Source organism: Ictidomys tridecemlineatus, chromosome 16, assembly GCF_052094955.1.
Source record: "Ictidomys tridecemlineatus isolate mIctTri1 chromosome 16, mIctTri1.hap1, whole genome shotgun sequence".
NCBI classification, from domain to species: Eukaryota; Metazoa; Chordata; class Mammalia; order Rodentia; family Sciuridae; genus Ictidomys; species Ictidomys tridecemlineatus.
In genome coordinates this window covers 36,760,038-36,760,542 of record NC_135492.1, presented here as the reverse complement: position 1 = coordinate 36,760,542, position 505 = coordinate 36,760,038, and positions in this window count along the sequence as shown.

Sequence of the window (505 nt, the reverse complement as noted above, 5' to 3'; positions counted from 1 at the left end):
TCCAGCGAGGACTCAGCCAATGAGAGGTGGGAATGCAGGCACCAGGAAGTAGTCAACCAAGGAGAGCCTGGAATGCACCGAACACTCAGCCAATGAGAGGCAAGAGTGAGGGCACCACCCAGCGTGGAGCCAATGAGAGGCAGGAATTTGGGTACCAGGGAGCGATCAGCCAATGAGAGGCGAGAAAGCGGGTCCGAGGATGAGCATCAGGGTGGAGAAGCGGCGAGGTCCACGATCGGGGGCTGTCACTCCCCTGGGGCGCGCAGGAGGACCACCCGCAGCCTCTGCAGGCCCCGGGAGCCAGCCACCGGTCCCCTGGGTGCCTAGCGGCCCCCCACCCAGCCCCGGGGAGCCCTGTGCCAGGGCTGGCGCCGAGCAGGGAGCCTGGTACCAAAGGGTTACAGGCTGCGCCCGGGCCGCTGGCTCGTGGGCGGCCGTTCCCTCCCCTGCCGGGCCCAGATGTGCTCCTCACTTCAAAAGGGAGCGGCTCACAGACTCCGCCAGG